Source organism: Fukomys damarensis, unplaced genomic scaffold (assembly GCF_012274545.1).
Source record: "Fukomys damarensis isolate Sample0158 unplaced genomic scaffold, DMR_v1.0_HiC HiC_scaffold_3, whole genome shotgun sequence".
In the NCBI taxonomy this organism is placed as follows: Eukaryota; Metazoa; Chordata; class Mammalia; order Rodentia; family Bathyergidae; genus Fukomys; species Fukomys damarensis.
This window is the reverse complement of record NW_022900915.1, coordinates 20,210,598-20,230,431: the sequence shown is the minus strand read 5'-3', so window position 1 is coordinate 20,230,431 and position 19,834 is coordinate 20,210,598. Positions and strand designations below refer to the sequence as shown.

The following is a 19,834-nucleotide window of genomic DNA, read 5'->3' as shown; positions in this document are numbered from 1 at the left end:
TATATATATATATGTTACATATATATATATATATATATATATATGTATATATATATATAAAATTCGAATTTTTGGAAACTTTAACTGAGCTGTCAACTTTGGAAAAATTTATCCCAATTTACTGTGTTGAGTTGGCATTGTACAGAAATTAACAGCCATATTGGTCTAGAAAGTTAATTGTTTTTGCATTTCTACAGGGGTAATGCACTGTATTAAATATGTAAGGTCATATCTATGCGGGTTATTACAGAAACTAACAAAGTATTCTCTAAAAAATGAAAAAAAGAGAATAATATGAGACTACAAGAGCAAGAACCAAGTTAAATATGTTCAAGGACCATTTTAATCTTCAGAATTAAGAATTATTTTAATTTTACATCATTGCCTTTTCTCTTTTACTTTCCTTTTTAGTTTTATTTTAGGATTCCCTATTTTTAATGTTCATATAGAGATTTCTTTAACTGAAATACTGAATACTTTCTCTGGTGTGATAAACTATAGTAGTACACAAGATCCTAATGAGATAATTAATCATGTGAAATAGGAAGTAAAGGGCTAAAGGTGTAGGGAAAGTGGGAAGGGTGGGGGAAAGGTAATAAGGGAGAGGAAAAAAATATGAGAAAATGAAAAAATGGAAATAAAGTGTTTGTAAATGGGGAAGGGAGAAGGGGGTGAAGGGAGGTCAGGGACAAGGGTAAAAAATGAGAATCAAGACCTATCATGTAAAGGTACAGGATCCCAATAATGAACGTAATTGTATTGTAAACCTAGATTGTACCAATAAACTCAATTAAAAAAAAAGAATTTGACATACAGATAAGTGAGGCATATAGGACTCCAACTAGCCACAATAAAAAAAAAAAATCTACACCTAGACGTATAACAATCAAGATCTCAGAAACCCAACAAAAGAACAAAATACTACAAGCAGTAACAGAAAAGGAACAATCACATGCAAAGGAAAGCCCATCAGAATCACAGCAGACTTCTCAACACAAATCCTCAGGTCAAGGAAAGCCTGGAGTGATGTATTTCAAATTCTAAAAGAAAACAACCTCCAACCTAGACTGATGTATCCTGCAGAACTCTTTCAAAATGGATGGGGAAAAAGATACTCCCATGACAAACAACACCTGAGAAACTTCATAAATACCAAACCAGCACTACAAGCAATTCTAAACAATATCCTAGAAAAAGACAATGAAGGTCACAACACCATGAGGCACAAAAGAGCAAATCAATTAGGCAAGGCAAGAAACCAAATTGAGAGAGGGAAAAATTAAAAAGAGCCAACAAAAGGACAATAATAAGTCAATACATATCAGTTATAACCATCAACGTCAATGTCCTCAATTCACCAATCAAGAGAAATAGACTGGCTGAATGGATTAAGAAGCAAAATCCAACACTATGTTGTGTACAAGAAACACACCTAGTGTAAAAAGAAGCCCATAGACTGAAAGTGAAAGGATGAAAAACAGTTCTCCATGTGACAGGAGCCCAGAAAAAAGCAGGGGTAGCTATCTTATTCACAGACAAAGTAAATTTCAAACCAAAACTGATTAAGAGACACAAAGAAGGCCACTACATCCTTGCAAAGGGAACAATTCAAGAGGAAGAGATGACAATCATAAATATATATGCACCAAATATTAATGCTCCCAACAATATAAAACAAATATTAAATAACATGAAAAACCAAATAAGCACTAATACAATTGTAGTGGGGGACCTAAATACCCCACTATCATAAGTAGACAGATCATCTAGGCAAAAAATCAACAACAAAATACTAGAACTGACCAAGCTTTTTAACATATGGACTTAATAGACATCTATAGAATGTTCCATCCCACAAAATCATAATATACATCATTTTTGGCTGCATGTGGGTCATTCTCTAAGATAGAACACATACTAGCTCATAGAATAGGTTTGAATAAATGCAAAGGAATTAAAGTTATCCCCTGTATATTATCAGATCATAGTGCAATCAAGCTGGAGATCAATGGCATAAGAAACCATAGGAACTTCACAAACACATGGAAATTGAATAACACTCTCCTGAACAATCAATGGGTCACAGAGGAAATTAAAGAAGAAATTAGATAGTTTTTACAAATACATGATAATGCCAAAATGACATATAGGAATCTATGGGACACAATGAAAGCAGTTCTATGTGGAAAATTCATAGCAGTGAATACCCACACTACAAAAACAGAGCAAGCTCAAATAAACAACCTATTGATGAATCTTAGACTCCTAGAAAAAGAAGAGCAAGAAAAACCCAAAACTTGTGCAAGAGAGGAAATTATAAAGATTAGAGCAGAAATCAGTGCAATGGAAACTAAGAAAATGATAAAAAAAATTGAAGAGTTGATTTTTTGCAAGAATAAATAAAATCAATAAACCCTTAGCTAACCTTGTCAAAAAAAGGAAAGAAAAAGCTCAAATCCATGCAATTAGGAAAAAGGTGAAGTCACAACAGATCAGCAGAAATCCAGAGGATCATCAATACCTACTTTGAGAACCTGTACTCTAATAAAATGGAAAACACAGAAGTGGACAGATTTCTAGATACTCATGAATTACTAAAGTAGAACAAGGATAAAAAATTCTAAACACCCCAATTACAATCAGTGAAATTGAAAACGTAATTAAAAGTTTACCAGCAAAGAAAAGCCCAGTTCCTAATGGATTCACCACTGAATTTTACAAGACATTTAAAAAGAACTATTGCCACTACTCTTTAAATTTTTCAATAAAATTGAAAGGGTAGCAATATTTCCAAATTCACTCCTGGAAGCAAGTGTTACTTTGATTCCCAAACCAGGGAAAGACCCAAATAAAAAAGAGAACTACAGGCCAATCTCCTTAATGAACATTGATGCAAAAATCCTTAATAAGATACTGGCAAACAGAATACAGAGGGTCATCAAGAAGATCATAAACCCTGACCAAGTTGGATTTATTCCAGGGATGTAAGGATGGTTTAACATATGTAAATCAATAAATGTAATATTCTATATTAACAGAGTCAAGGACAAAAACCATATGATTCTTTCAATAGATGCAGAAAAAGCATTTGAAAAATTCAACATCCATTCATGATTAAGAACCCTGCAAAAAATTGGAATAGATGGTCTATATCTCAACTTAATAAAGGCTATATATGAAAAACCAACAGCCAACATCAGATTAAATGGCCAAAAACTGAAAACCTTCACATTAAAATCAGGAACAAGACAAGGATGCCCATTATCACCTCTCCTCTTCAATGTAGTTCTGGAAACATTAGCCACAGCAATTAGACAAGAGAAATAAATTAAAGCAATAAAAATAGGAAAGGAAGAAGTTAAACTGTCATTATTTGCTGACAATATGATACTCTACATGGAAAATCCCAAAAATTCCACCAAAAGACTTCTAGACTTAATTGACACTTTCAGCAGAGTAGCTGGATACAAGGTCAACACTCAAAAATCAATAACCTTCTTATACAAAAATAAAAGACTCAAAGAGAGAGAAATTAGGGAAACAATTCTTTTCACAATAGCATCCCAAAAAAACTGAAGTACCTAGGAATCAATCTAATGAAAGAAGAAAAAGACCTCTGCACTGAAAACTACAGCACTCTGAAAAAAGAGATCAAAGACGATATAAGAAAATGGAAAGATATCCCCTGCTCCTGGGTAGGGAGAATCAACAGAGTGAAAATGGCCATACTACCAAAACTGCTATACAGATTCAATGCAATGGTGATTGAAATTCCAACAGTATATTCCAGTAAACTAGAAAAAATAATCCAATAATTATTCATTTGGAACCAGAAGAGACCTAGAATAGCAAAATCCATCCTAGGCAACAGAGATATGGCAGCAAGTATAGCAATTCCCAATTTGAAACTATACTACAAAGCCACTGTGATAAAAACAGCATGGTACTGGCAAAGAAACAGACCTGAGGATCAGTGGAATAGATTGGAAGATGCAGAAATAACTCCAGATGTACTCAGCTACATCATCTTTGACAAAAGAGCCAAACCATCCTAACTCGAGGCAAGATAGCCTCTTTAATAAAAGGTATTGGAAAAACTGGATTTCAACCTGCCAAAGATTAAAACTAGACCCTTATCTTTCACCATGCACTAAACTAAAATCCAAGTGAATTAAAGACCTGAATATCAAAACAGAAACACTAAATTTGCTGGAAGATAAATTAGGCAGAACTCTTGAAGACAATACCATAGGAAAAGACTTTATGGACAAATCCTCCATAGCATGGGAACTAGAACAAAGAATCAACAACTGGGATTTCATCTTACTGAAAAGCTTCTGCACTGCAAAAGAATCCATCAACAGAACTAAGAGACCACCTACAGTGTGGGAAATAATTATTACCAGCAGCTCCTCAGACAAAGGACTCTTATCTAGAATATATAAAGAACTCAAAAAATTCAGGCCCCCCAAATATAAAGACCTGATTCAAAAATGAGAATCTGAAATGAACAGACATTTCTCAAACAAAGAAGCAAATGCAGCAAGTAAATATATGAAAAAATGCTCCACATCACTGGTCATTCAAGAGATGCAGATGAAAACAACACTGAGATTCCACCTCACCCCACAAAGAATGGCTGCTATCAAGAAATCAACCAATAACAAATGTTGAGGGGGCTGTGGCGAGAAAGGAACCTTTCTCCATTGTTGGTGGGAGTGTGGACTGGTGCAACCACTATGGGAATCAATATGGAGATATCACAAAGAACTAGGACTAAAGGTTCCATTTGACCCAGCCATCCCTCTGCTGGGTATCTTTCCCAAAGAATTAAAAGAATCACACCATAGTGATATATGTGCATCCATGTTTATAGTGGCACAGTTTGTAAAAGCTAAAATTTGGAAATGGCCCAATTGCCCATCAGTTGGTGACTGGATAAAGATGATGTGGTTTTTCTATAAAATGGAATACTACTCAGCCATAAAGAATGAGAAGTTATTGTCATTCATAGGTAAATGGATGCACATTGAGGTCATACTCTTAAGTAAAATAAGTCACACATGTGTAAATACCAAATAGTTTCCCTGGTGTGAAAGACTATAATTGTAAATAAGATCCCAATGGTACAATTGGCAATGTGAAATAGGAAGAAAAGGGCTAGAGGTGTAGGGGAAGTGGGAAGGGTAGGGGAAAGGAAATAAAGGAAAAATTTTTGAGAAAATGAAAAAATGGAAATAAACTTTTTGTAAATAGGGAAGGGAGGAGGGGGTGAAAGCAGGCAGAGGTATGGGGAAAAAATGAGAACCAAGGCCTGTCATGTAAAGGTGCAAGATCCCATTGACGACTGTAACTGTATTGCACACCTAAACAGTACTGATAAACTCAATGAGAAAAAAAAAAAAAAAGATTTGGGACACAAATTCAAGCTACATATATTTAAGCTCCATAATATTTTCCTGTCTGAAATTTCAGTTTTTAAAGTGTATATTGTTATTATATCATGATACAATATATTTGCCATACATTTTCAAGTTCATTTCATTATTGATTTATTTAGAATTGCAGTGCTTTATTTATCAATATATATAGCTTCTTTATTTTTCTGAGATTTATCAGTTTCTATGATGCTATAAGAAAGATGGAGAAAATGGAAAGCAATATTTTTCTTTTTGTGCCTGGCTTATTTTGTTTAACATAAAGTCATTCCTTTCTTAAGTATAGAGTTTCATTTGTAGATGAGTCGAATATTGTTTGACAGATGAAAAAGGAAATTCATAGTATTGTGATAGAGAATTAGCACATTAGATTTGTAACTGAAACTACATCGCATCTAAATTTTCTCAAACAATGGCATAGTTTACAAAGTAACAATACATGAAAGAAATCTCTGCAGGCTGGACGTTCCTTTTCCTGTCTCCAAAACTCAGGGGTCTAAAAATTCAGGAATCAGTCGTACTGTTTATGTTCAGGCCATGTTACCGGATGAGTACCTGGCCAACCAGAAATTGTGTGGGTCTCAGGATATAGCCCACACATGTGGGGGGAGAGGAAGTGAAGTCCTGACTTCCCAGCAGTGGGAGACAGCAGATGAGGGTCTGCCCCAAACCCAGCAGTGTGGCTCAGTCACTTCCTCTGTGAGGGAAGCAATGATCAATCTTTAAAGTGTGTCACAACTTTCAAAAACCATCTTTCAAATATCTTACTGCAAAATGATCAATTAAGTTTTAAAAAATGTATTTTCAAAATGCTAAGTAATGACAAAGCCTATTAAAGAATTTTTGGCTTTTTAGTATCATAAAACAGACCTTGAGACAAATTCCAACTAGATACATAGTATTTTTCTTGCACAGTTTTCAATTTTTACAGTGCATATGATCTATTATTTCAAGCTACAAGACGCTGGTAATATATTTACAAATTTACTTCATGGTTGATCTGTTTACCATTATAATTTTTTCAATGTATCTATGTCATCAACATATCTATGCTGCTTTGTTAGCCTGAGGCTTTCAGTGACAATAAGAAAAGTTAGGGAAAAACAGGAAAATAAAACAAAACATTTATGAATATACATGATAGTTAAACGGAAACTTTCTTTTATGGTATTTATTATCCTAAAAATAGAAAAATATAGTAAGTATTCTTTTCCATTTTAAATGGGACATTTAACAACCATAAAAGAACAAATTGGAAGGGTAAAAATTTTTCCTTAAGAAGCTTCATGATTAAGTGCAAAAATTTTCATACAACTAATAAATAATTCACCGATATACAAGATTGATTTGGATTCACTTGTTTTGAATGGAAGGAGTGGTCAGACAATACTGTGAGATTTCAGGTCCTACACTTTTGTTATAATTTATTACTTTTTCCTTTTTAACTGGAAACTTTTATCAGCCAACCAAGAAACATGTTTTTGAACTTCTTTAGCTTGTGAAAAAGCACTGGGACTAGAAATGTTGGAGAGCTAACCCTACTTGCCACCTGCAGAGGACATGGTCACAGACTGATGGAAATAAGATTTTCTCCAGAATAGAGCTTCTGCAGATTTCCCAAAGTTTTATAATTTAACTCCTCTCTGTGACTCTATCTCCACCATGTTCTTCCTAAACTAGATTCATGAGAAGAAAATTAGTCTACAAAATTTCATAGGGCATCTTTTTGTTGAAAACCTCAAGCACTCACTGGGAGCGGTGTGGAAGTAGGAGCGTGTAACTTTTTCTTTTCCTTCATTCCAGTCTTGCCAATGACCTTGGGCATGTCCCGTCATGACTAGGTTTCCACATGGGTGAAACTAGACAACTAATAAAACTCCTAATGGCTTTTTCATCTTATAAATGTTAGGAAAACTCTTTAGTTTTCAAATTTAATTTTCAAAAATAATCACACAGCAATTTTTTTCTATTGGAACAGAACATTGTGAGATTTAATAGATGTATACTTTCTTGTAATCACCACCAAACAGGATGCCAAATTCTTCCATCATCCAAAATACTGTGTCTTCTTGGATTATCTCTTGAAAATCACATACCCACACCCCCTAGAAACCAATGATCTGATTTCTGTTATTACAGCTTTTTGTTTTTGAGAATGACAAATAAATGGAATAAAACAATATGTAACCCTTTGTGATTTGCTTTTTTCACTCAGAATAATGCTTTTAAAATTTGTACAAATTGTTTGCAGTATGAATACTGCAAATTGTTTACTCCTTTTTACTACTTAATAGTATATTATTGTATAGATATTTTTCACAATTTGCTTATCCACTTTCTCTTTGAATGAAATTGAGTAATTTTCAGATGAAGATACTATAAACATGTACAGGCTTTTCTGTGAACGTAAGTTTTCATTTTTCTAGGGTAAATGCCCAGAAGTAGAGTGGCTAGATCAGACAGTAAGGGTATGTTAATTTTATACAAAAATTATAAGCTGTTTTCCAGAATGATCGCACCATTTTGTAATATGCATGGTGTGATAAAAAAAATCCATGTTTGAATGAAAAAAGTCTATTTCAGTAAAAATCACATTGTCTTAGCCCCCTCAACATACTCCCCATTACTTCAAATGCACTTATCCTATCACCAATCTTGTCCCTTTCTGAATCATTCCCAAAAGCCCTTTGCCCTGTCTTTAGTTATATTGCCCTGGCTGCCTCAATATACTGGACCTATTTAAAACCTTAACCTTTCAGGGTCAGTTTGATTTTGGAAAGGAGCCACAAGTCACACAGTTCACAAACTGGCCTTTCCATCGAATGGCACTTGGCAGCAGCGCTTACAGCATTTTTTAACATGCCTCACTCAGAAAGGCAATCCTGAAAGAAGACTTCCAGAACTGCTTCGGAAAGTGGCAAGAAGGAAGGGCTAAGTGGGTTCAAAGAGAAGGAGAGTTTTTTTTTTTTTTCTTTGAGTGAGATTAATGGCAGTGTCTCTTTTACTGTAACACATTTTAAAAACTTTAAACCTTCATAGTTTTTTTTATCAGCCTTTATATGAGAGCTCCAATTGCCCACCAACATTTGGTATTTTTTATTTTCCGTTCAAATAGTAGGTAGTGATGTTTAACTGTGGATTTATCTGAATGTATGTAATGGCTAATAGTTTTGGCCAGCTTTTCATGTGTTGAGTTTTGATAGTCCTTTGTATGTTTTGGGTATACATCCCTTGCCAGATAGATGATTTGAAAATAGTTTCTCTCAATCTATACATCATCTCTTTATTCTTTCGGCAGTATCTTTACACTTGATCTTAGCCTAAAGGCCGAGAAGCGATGGTAGTGGGTGCTAAAAGAAAACATTTAATTTGGTAAGGACCAATTTGTCCTTTTTCTTTTTTCCTTTTTTTTTTTTTTGGTACCGGGGATCGAATTTGGGTCCTTGTGCTTGTGAGGCAGGCCACCGAACTGCTGAGCTAAATCCCTGGCCCTATCTTTTTTCTTTTTTCTTTATAGGCCCTATTTTAATGTCATTTATAAGAACTCTTCATCTGACAGGCATCATAAAATTTTTTCCTTTTTAAAAAAATAATATTAAACAAGGAAAATGCTATATGAATAAGCACATTCCTCACAGCACTATTATTGAGGGTGAAATTGGAAATAATCTCAAATTGCCACACACAGTAAAACAACAGGTACATAAATTACAACCTTATCATCCTTGGCTGTTAAAATATTTGAGTGAAAAATGTCATAAAAGAACAATTATTCTCTGGTTTAATTTAAAATAATATATAGTTGTGTGTGCTATATGCCCATAATTACAAAAAAACTAAATACTGCTTAGAAAAGAGATGAGGTAGAAATTTGGTAGCAATTTTAAGAAAGGTAGGCTACATTGATTCTGGGTGACATTTTTTCCCATTCTTCCTATTTTTCTATTTTTCCTTATTTTCTTTAAGTATATTCATGAAATAAACCCAAACACAAAATTCTATTTAAAAAAAAAATCCATGCTTGGTACCTTGTCTCCGTTGTGACGTGCAGAGTTCTCCTACGTCTTCTGCTCCATCCCAGCATGTTGGCAACTTGGCCATGAAAATGGAGGTCCCTGGGGAAGAGCTTCCTGCCCACTGGAGTGGAGAGGCTGCAGAGCTAGGGCAGAGCTGGGGGCAGGGGTGCTAACAGAGGAGCACACTTGGTGACACACAGGGACTCTCTCCCCTCCCCTGCCTTGATTCATTATTAGCTAAGAATTCTGGAAACAGTGTCGATGTTTACACAAAGAAAGGATCACATTTATTTTGTTGCTGCCAAGGACTCTGTGTCACAACCTGTGTTCCATGACACCGTGAGAACTACAGTAAGTCCCTGACTTATAGAAGAGTTCCAATTCCGGAGAACATGTGTAGGTCAGATTCCTTTGTATTTGACAATGAGTACTATACAGTACACCTGTGAAAGTTCACAGTGTGAATGTAAGTTGGAGACTTACTGTAATGCACAGCTTCTGTCTTGTAGACCCTCACAAACCAGTGATTCTATCCACCATCCTCAAGGGTAGGCTGCACATCCCTGCTGCAGCTAAATGAGCTCTTCTCTGCTGGAGATAGATCGAGTTTTAAAAATTACCTTTCATTTAATATCTCCCAAAATGGCTATATGATTTGCTTTTCTTGGTCTCCTACCCTGAACTGTAAAAATGTCTTATGCTTTGTTTCTTAAATGTATTGGTTGTGTCTCACATTAGGGTATTGCTGGTTCCAGAGGAGAAAGGTAATCACCACAGTTTTCTCCAGTAGGACAAATAAAATCCTCTTCTTGGATCAGGAGCAGAACCAACACACTTTATGGGCCTATTTGACTAGATTTCCCCTTTGTACACAGCACGCTAAGCAAATGGAAAAGTCTCCCATCTGCTGCAGCTGATGAACCTAATTTGTTCTGAACTGGCATTAAAGTCCCTAGGAGTCACTTGAACATTTCACCTAGGAAATATACACCCCACCTGCAGTGTCTGTGAAGGAAACAAACCACAAAGTCACAGAATTACAGTTCGATGCCAGTAGATAAACAAGGCTGTCATTAGAAGGACAAAGGCAAGTCCCTGTGGATGCATCTTCCCACAGAAAGAGGGCACTCTCCAGACTGGACCCCGTTGTTGCTGCCTATACCTTGGTGGCCTTTGAACGGGAAGAAGAGCTGCGCTAATAAAAATGGGAGGGGCTCATTAGCATTTTTTGCATTTATGCTTGTTTGGAAAACATTCCCTACCTTGCAGATTATGTGTTAATTAAAAAGGCTTCCAAGGAACTTTGGGAATAATTATCATCTGATTTGCAGGTTTTAGAGCTCCTAGTAACACTTTGGTACTGGGAGGCAGGCCTGTCGGGGCCCAGTCATGGCCCACTGGAGTTTGACATTTGGAAAATAACTTCTTCCTGTACAATTAAGGCATCCACACAATCTATGTAACATTTGTTACTTTTTAAGGACACTTTGTTAAGCTTGTTTTGTTCTTTGATCCTGCCATAATAGAAACTCCTTAGCAGAAGATCTGATGTTATCTGTAAAAGTCAGGAAATCCGGTCTTTGCATAAAGATAAAAAGATTGGTTGGTGTTTTCTGTTGTTGTGTGCCCTTAAAAGCTTCCTGTTGATGCGAGCCTATAAAAGGAGCTGTTTCTGTGAAATAAATCAGACTTCTCTTCGTCTCCCCTCAGGCTTGAGTGCTCTTTCCTGTCTCAATCCTCACTCCCCGACTCAGGCATGTTCGTGTTGTGACGGCTGGACCGCCACACAGGCCTTTAGCTATTCCCAGCAGCCGGCCTTGTCCAAGGTGGTCTCACAATCTCAGGTCTTTTACTGGGTCTGATGAGCAGCCAAAAAACTAACTGTGCTGTGTTCAAAGGCAGCTGTGTGATTCGGGGGGATGAAAAGCTCCACTGTGGTCCTGGAAGCCCCTCTAAATCAGTCTTCTACTGGAGCCACGTGAAGACTGAGATTTAATAAAAGTTAACACCTGCTCAAGGGCTGTAATTTCAATAGACACAAAAATGCCCGCTTCTTCCATATTCTTCATGGAAACATGATTAAAGTTAACATTGCCTCTGATCTCGGAGCCAGTCATTTTCATCACTTAAATGGAATTGCTTGCGCCGGTAGCAATGACCACATGCTGACCATGTAAATGTTAAGTGCATTTTGCCCTTTCGGAAGGTAAAGTTTTGGCTGATCATTCCTCTCCTTTGGCATTGTGGATACCATTCTTTCCTGGCTATCAGCCTACTTCTTGCTAACTTTTTGGTCAGTTTCTTTTAGACTGCATCAGATTCTGTGCTTGACACAGAGTAGGTGTGGGTAATTGTTTATGAATAAATGGCGATTCAAAACTGCCTTGGAGTTGCTGTGGATGTGTCTGTGTTAGTAGTTAACAAGAGTGTGTGTAGTGTGAGAATGGGTCTGATTATTTATCATCCAATAGCTGTTTAGCAGCTGTTATGTGGCAGATGACAAAATGAGCCCTGAGGTCACAACCAGGAAAAGTGCAGTTAGAAACAGGATTCCTGCCCGTGGGGAGCGGAGTAGGAGATGATAACAAGTAAAAAAAAAAAAGCGGGGGGATGTAGAAACATCAAGGAAATATACAAACTCCTTGCTTGGAGGTTGACAGCTGCCCTTGCCAGACTTTCAGGCTGAGACCTGAAGGATAATTAAGGTTTGTAGGAGATTAAGCAGAAGCACAGTGCAGGTGCGGGAGAGAGCCCGGGGGTGGGAAAAGTGAGTTGAGAGCAGGTTGAGTGCTTCAGAGGGAGACTCTGAGGGATGAAGCATTACCTCAAGGGAAGACGCAACTAAGCCATAGACTCATTCAAGCTCTTGTACACCTTGGATGCTTTAGGAGAACGTCCAGGTTGGGTTCTAGTCGTTTGTTCTCAAGGTAGGGATTTTGCCGACAGAAGCTCTAGAGTTAACGCGTGCTCAGCCTCCCAGCATAGGCTTACTGAAGGGTCTATGGAGTGGAGAAATACTCTAGCTCAGCCGCCATGAGACGAGGAAAGAGCTATCATTTCTAGAGGACTCGGGCTTCATAGACAGCATGAAATTGTGCAGCCTGCCTTGTGTGAAGCAACTTGGCACAGAAAGTCCCCTGTTTAGGAACATTCGAGCTGTGAACTTTTACAGAAAGAACCTGGCATTACATACATTCCTAGAACGCCAACAAATTGCCAGAGCTGCTGGACACAGTACGGTGAGATAATGCATAGTATTTGTGAGTGTGTGTGTTTGGCTTTTTAGGCTTTGTATGGTATATCTGTGTCAAAGGTGTCTAAGACTCACTTTGTGGGATTTAAAACGAATCTGACTTAGGAACAGCCTCCCTGAACCGAACTCGTTAGTAAGTTGGGGATTTACTGTACATGACCCCTTCCTTTGCAATAAATCATGAAACTACCACAAGAGGGCGCCCTAACTGAAAACAGTCCTACTCATTCATATCCTGTGCGCCAGACTCTAGTTCCCCTAAGGAAACTGGGCAGAAAAACATCCCTAGGTGATGACAATACGGGCACACTGGTCCACTTAAATTGCTGGGGAGTGGCATCATAGGTGTCCTGTGATTTTACAAATAAAAGACTTCTTACAACAGTGATCCATTTTCTCAAAAGTCCTATCATTCTTTGGGAGCCTCACACTATGACAATTTTATATTTGAACTCACTATGTAAGCAATCGGCTGCTTGTCTGTGACTATAGAAAGATTCAAGGTGAATCTTATGACTTTTTTTTTCATGTCATACCACACACATCACATCACATCTGCTACAAGACCAAAAAATCATGTCTTATTTTTGGTGAAATAGTAGTCACTTAGGCATCCCTAACATACGCTTGATACCTTAAACTCGCTTGGTTTCTTAGTGATATTATCTTGGAATTTCAGCCCATTTCCTCAGGAAGTGCTATTAGCAGGACAGGATGCAGAATTTAGTCTAATGAGCAGACAACAATGTGGATGTTTTATCCCAAGCTGTGCCTGGCATGCTTGTTTAAATAAAAAAAGAACAAATGGACCTCTAGCTCTCCCCCTCAGGCCCCGTTTTGGAAGGGTCGTTCTTGGTGCCACACAAGTGTTGACATGGTGATAAGTGGCAAATAATGGGCATTATCTGACCAGGACTGTCACTTGTCTCAGGCCCTTTCAAGGCTCTGTGAGGGTCCTAGAAATTATATAATGTAATCCTGCGTTATTTTTTTTTAATAGGGTCTCTCGTGAAGTATTTAAGCTTCTGGTTGTCCCACAAAGCTTTGGCTCCCAGATGTTATGCATTTGAAGACAAATCTAGGTCCATCCTTTCAGCAGCAGAACACCTGTCGGTCAGTTCCTGCTGGAGCTAACATGTGTGGAACAATAGCAATTGTTTCAAACGGTACACATTTCCAGCAGCTTTTCTGCCCTGGGTTTTCTTTAAGGAACTATTGTATCAAAGAGAAGGAAGGATGTGACTAAGAAAAGGAAGTTATGCCTAAGTAATTTTAAAAGTGCATTTTTCCAGTGACAAAATGTTTTCCCAAGGCAAGATATTCAGGCGAGGCTGGGGACAGTGTGAGTCGAAGCAGTCCTGCAGGCCGAATTCTTTCTCTGCCTTGCTCTCGTCTCCCGCGTGTAGATTGTTCCTTGAGCCTCTAGGAGCTTTCCACGTGTCCTCTTTGCATTCCCGAACTCATGTAATTCATGGTCAGTCTTTCTCTCAGTTCCCTTTTTCCCCTTAGCTTCCAGAGACATGCATGTCTACGTTACTTCCATCTCACCAAGAGCATCTATGCCGGACACAAATACATTACCTCTGTTTTCCTGGAGCCAGTCCCATCCCTGTCCGCCTCCACGTTATTTTACTCCACCAACCCCTCAATCACATGGGCCAGCAAGCTAATGGGCACCATGCACTTTACAGACTTTTTGTCCGTCCCCCCACAAGAAATCATTTACAACGGCATTTAGCTATTGGGATAGGAAAGCAGGAAAGAGACTTGTTCTTCGTGGAGTCAAACCCATAATGTCATACTATGAAACTTCCGGGTTCAGGAAGAAAGGGGAAAAATTGCAGAACAGACCTGAAAGACAGGAATGCACTCATTTGGGTGTGCATTAGGTATGCCATGCAATGTGTATGCCCTGGGTGCAAGCTCCAGCTTCAACCTCTTCCCATGTAGTGGGTATGTGCTTGTGAAGAAACCCACTTTTATTCTTTAACATTCAGTTAAACCAAAAGCAAAAACAACCATCTGTACTGCCCTTGATACATTCGATTGCTAAAAGCTGTTGCCTGTCAGACCTTTTCTATCATTCAGCCTTGGCGAGGAGACACAGACACATACAACACTTCTGTCATCCGCACATGAAACACATATTTCAACAGAGTCATAGGTCCTACTGCAAATTATCAGGCTAAATGCTAGATTCTTCCCTGTGGCTGGTTTGTTTCCATTGCCATAGCAGAATGGAAGGCATTCAATTCCACTTTTAGGCTTTGTGTTTTGCATGTATGTGGGTTTTTCCCCCCAGTGTTGTTTTGTTTTTTGCTGCTGAAGGCACTAAACATTCTCTGGGATCCTCAGTTGTGTTTCACACTTTTCATTAACACTTGCACGTAAGTAGCTCATTCTAATTCTTCCCATTGTTCCTGTTCTGTGTGAATTATCTGCTGGCAGTTGCCATGCCAACCCCAAATCCTGGGGTCCTGCTGCTAGATCACAAGCTTCCATTAGCATATTTTTAATACCACCTGATTGCCCTCCGAAGACCTTCTAGTAGCTAAACTCCATTAGCTCAGGGTGTCATGAGATTTGATTGCATCTTTACAGTGTGGATCCGGGAGAGTACATGCTGCGCTGCACAGCTCCTCCCAGACTCACTTGCTCATGAGCGCTAGCTCGGTTCCTTGGGTCTCATTCAAAGGAAGGAACACCACAGTTTTGTGGGTCCTAGAGGTATCAGTTCTTATTTCCTACAACTGACTTACCATAAGGTGTAATTGCAGGATGACCCTCAAACTTTGGAACACTTTCTCATTCCTAATTGAGAAATTAACAGATCTTTAGGGTTTCGGGACTGGGCAGGGGTAATGTTACCAGCTTCTAATTTAAGCCAGAGTAAGTGGAGAAGGCACTAGTGAACAGAAGTCAGTTTCTCCTCAAAAGGAGGCAAGAGAAAGAATAGTGATGCAGAAATGCTTCAAATTTGAAAGTGTTAAGAAGGCAGATTATTTCAAAGTAAGCTGTTAAGAGTTTTTGACATTAAATTGCTTCTTTGAAGACTTTTACCAACAAGTGGGGTAGGTAGCAGCATTTTGACGCCTAAAATGAAGCCGCGGGGAAGTCTAAAGTTGCTACTGAAATTTTCATAGACCAAAACAGAATTGAATTAAACTGTGGTTGAAAACAATTTAAGGCAGAGATATCTTGCAAATTCTGATATTCTCAGGGACAAGACAGATGCAGCAAATGAATGAAGTGAACAAAACAGAAGATCACTGAAGGCAACGGGAACTCTCTGTCACGGAAGGAGCGACATAACAGCTACCTCAGTCTAACAAGTGCTGTCAGACCTTCACAGAGCTGAAGAAAAAGTACAAATACGCGTTTTGATGAAATTTCTCAATTTTAAGATATTGAACATTTAATAATTGACTTTAAAGCATTGGGTAGGGTCTAAAAAGTTACTCAGTGGTAGAGCATTGGCCAACGATGTGGAGGGTCCTAGGCTCAATCGTCAGCACTGAAAAAACAAAACCAAAAATGAAACAGAAGTGCAGCCAACATTAAAAAACAACATCCCCCCAGGGGCTGGGGATTTAGCTCAGTGGTTCTGTGGCCTGACTTGCAAGTGCAGAGACCAGAGTTCAATGCCCGGTACCAAAAAAACAAAACAAACAAACAAACAAAAAATCCCCCCACAAAACAAAAAATATTGGGTAACCCAATGTGCAGGACACTGTGCGGGGTAATAAAGAAATACAAAATGCTCCTCTTTTGTTGAGCAAGGATAATGAGCCACCAGTTTGCATGTTTTTGCTAACTTTTATGTTTCTTATGCTATTTTTATGTGTACAGTTCAGTGATATTAAACAAATTTATAAGGATTGTACAATCATCGATATATATCTTGTCTTTTCATTTTATAAAAGTGAAACTAAAAAAAAAAAAAAACTTGAAATTTTAAACCTGTTAAGCAGCATCTGTCCAATCTCCCTTCCTCCAGCTCCTGTCTACTACTTTTCTCCTTTGTCTCTGATTTTCACTGCTCTAAGCAGTTTAAATAAGTAGCATTGTATAGTATTTGTCTTTTGACTGGCTTATTTAGTTTAGCGTCATGTCCTCAAGCTTCACCCACGTGACCGCCTCTGCCAGAATTTCCTCCATTTTTATGGCTGAATAACTCACCCTGTGTGTGCACACGTCACGGTTTGCTTGTCCATTCATCTCTTCACGGACACTTGTGTCGCTTCTGTGTTTTAGCTACTGTCAACAATGTTGCTATGGGCGTGAGCCTACAGATAGCTCTTCAAGGTCCTGCTTTTGATGCTTTTGAACTTATACCCAGAAGTAGAATTTCTGGGTTATTCGGTAATTCCATTTTTAATGGTTGAGGAACCAACATATTGTTTTCCATAGTGGCTATAACTCTTGCATTCCTAGCAATGCACAAGGGCTCCAATTTCTCCATATCTTTGCCCACACTTTTTAACTTCTGAGTCTTTTTAACTTTTTAGCTTCACAGTCACTCTGAAGGATCTGTGTGGTGTTATCTCATAGCTTTAATTTGCATTTCCCTAATGACTGGTGATGTTGAGCATCTTTTCATGTGCCCATCGGACATTTCTTGTCTGGAGAAATAGCTATTCAAGTCTTCTGTATAGAAGACTTGTATAGAAGTTTGTTATTGTTGTTGAGCTATAGGGATTTTCAGTGTATTTAATAATCTCTAATCAGATGTAGATTTGCAAAAATTTCCTCCCATTGTGTGGATTATTTTATACTTTTGCGATATCTTTTGATGCAAAACCTTTTCAATGTTTATCAATATTCCTTTTGTTGTCTGAGTCTTTCATGTTATATCTAAGAAATTGCTGCCAAATACAATGACATGAAGTTTTTTACCTGCATTTTCTCTTGAGTTTTATAATTTCAAGTCTTATGTTTAAGTTTTTTAACTACTTCCAGTTAGTTTTTTTCATTCTTTATTAATTTTTAAATTTGATAAATAATAATTATGCATATTTATGAAGCATGATGTGATATTTTGGCCTATGTATACATTGTAGAAATATTTAATCAAGCTAATTTATATATGCATCACCCCATCAACCTAGTTGTATGCACCTGTGTGTGTGTGTGTGTGTGTGTGTGTGTGTGTGTGGTGTGAAGGTATAAAAAAATTTTCCAATATTCTTTAGCAATTTTGAAACGCACAATAGATTATTATTCACTGTGGCTACTAAACAGTGCAGTACCATCCGGCCTCACTAAAGTTCTGTTTGATTAACATTTCCCCTTTCTCCACCCCTTTCCTCCTCATTATCCCCAACGTCTGGTGACCACTGTCTGCTTTAGTTAGTTTTTGTTTACGTTGTTATGTAAGGGTCTTACTTCATTTGTTTTCATGTGGATGTCTAGTTTTACAAGAAACTATTTGTTGGAAAGATTGTCCGTTCCCTGCTGAACAGTCTTAGTGTTACTGCAGGGTGGATCCGACAGATATATTCTAGGATCTTGTGTACAACGTGCAATGAATTGCAAGCACACATCCAATGGTAATGAAAAAGCAACTACATTGACTGAAAGTTACAGGAATATGTGCTCAGGGCAAGTCCATGATGACAACCTATGTGGCATAAGCAGAAAAATACTGTTGGGCAACAGGGAAATAAAAAGCACAGCACAGCACACAGATAAATCAGGCTATCAGATTTAAAAGATGTGCACTCTAGTCTGGGTGCTTATCACTGGGTCTCGGGAGTAAGACTGACAGGGTGCTGAGTCACCTCAGGGGCTGTCAGCATGTACCCCTGCCCCAGCATCCACTCTGATTTAATTATATGTGAGAGGTAGCACACATTTATGGACCATTGATAAGGTCTGAGTGGGGGAAAAGTCTACTGAAGTTCAGACCGGGAGATCTAACATGCACTAATTGCTTTGGCTGTATTTCTCCCTACTGTATCCAAGAGAAGTACAGAAAGTGGGCATCCTTGTCTTGAGCCTGAGCTCAGAGGAAAAATTCAGTCTTTCGCCATTGAATATGATGTTGTGTGTTTTTAATATGAAGATTTTATTATGTTGCAGTTGTTTCTACTCTTAATTGTTCAATATTGTTTTATCATGGGGGGGTGTTAAATTTTCTCAACTCCTTTGCATCAATTGAAATGAGAACATGTATTTTTCTATTTCATTGTGTTAATGTAGTGTATTACATCGATAAATTTACATATGTTGAATTATCCTTGAATTCCATGACTTAATCCTACTTGCCATTGAGTTTTTTGGTGCATTTTAGGTATACAGTACAGTTACATTCATTATTGGGATCTTGTACCTTTATATGACAGGTCTTGGTTCTCATATTTTCTCCTTGTCCTTGCTCTCCCTTCAACCCACCTCCTTTCCTCCTTTCCAAACACTTCATTTCCATTTTTCCATCTTCTCATATTTTTTTCCTATAATCTTTAAATATGCTATTGATATTGGTTTGACAGTATTATGTTGAGGATCTTTGAAAGAAAGGATATTATCTTTTATATAAGGCAAAAATGATCTTTTTTTTTCTTTTGGTACCGGGGATTGAATTCTGGACCTTGTGCTTATGAGGCAGGCAGCAAAACCACCAAGCCAAATCCCCGGCCCTCTTTTTTTTCTTATACTGTCTAGTGTTGATACCAGGGTAATACTGATCGAGAAGTGTTCCTTCCTCTTTGGTTTTTTGGAAAAGTTTGACACATATTGGTATTAGTTATTTTTGAAATGATTAGTAGAAACTACCCATGACACCATCAAATCCAGGGATGTTCTTTGTCTGAGATTTTTGATTGCTGATTCAACTTCCATATAAATCTACTAAGATTTTTAATTTCTTCATTATTTAGTTTGGCAAGCTTTGTGTATCCAGAAATGTGTCCATTTCATTTAGGAATATAATTTCGTGGTATATAAAGCTGTTCATAGCACTCAGCTGTTTTACTTCAGTACAATCAGTAACATCACCATTTTCATTTTTTATTTTAGCATATTGAATTATCTCTCTTTTTTCTTAGTCCATCTAGCTAAAATTTTGTCAATTTTATTGATCTTTCCACAGAACATTTTTTTGCTCATTGATTTTTCTATTGATTCTA

At 37.6% G+C, this 19,834-nt stretch overlaps 1 long non-coding RNA gene across 1 annotated transcript in view; it reads right to left on the bottom strand.

Moving 5' to 3' along the window:
* The window catches only part of LOC104850800, a 25,700-nt gene extending 16,044 nt beyond the window's left edge, over positions 1-9,656 (bottom strand). The window contains exon 1 of the long non-coding RNA XR_777074.2: positions 9,467-9,656. This is a non-coding gene — a long non-coding RNA (uncharacterized LOC104850800). The remainder of the gene's footprint in view (positions 1-9,466) is intronic.
* Positions 9,657-19,834: the final 10,178 nt, after the last annotated feature.